This window comes from Penaeus monodon, chromosome 32 (assembly GCF_015228065.2).
Source record: "Penaeus monodon isolate SGIC_2016 chromosome 32, NSTDA_Pmon_1, whole genome shotgun sequence".
Classification (NCBI taxonomy): Eukaryota; Metazoa; Arthropoda; class Malacostraca; order Decapoda; family Penaeidae; genus Penaeus; species Penaeus monodon.
The window spans coordinates 19,894,821-19,895,120 of NC_051417.1; positions in this window are offsets into that span (position 1 = coordinate 19,894,821).

A 300-nucleotide genomic window follows, 5' to 3' on the forward strand; every position below is an offset into this window, starting at 1 on the left:
CCCTATCAACCAAATTCTGATAATATCGCAAATTAACAAAATTGCAAGTTAGCGAAAGAGTTTACACTACTTGAATATTTTTTTTTCTCTCTCTCTCTTTATATTTTCCTCATTGATTTACCTTCTTAGCAGTTACTTTTTGCAGGGCATTCAGTATGTCTTCTAAAAGAGACAGGATGCAGACACTTATTCAGCGTCGAGAGTCCTGTTGTTATATTTATATAGTGCACGAAAAGTGTTCCTACGTTATAAAATACTAAAGAACCATGGATTTGCAAGTTTGAGATCTTCAAGTAAAGA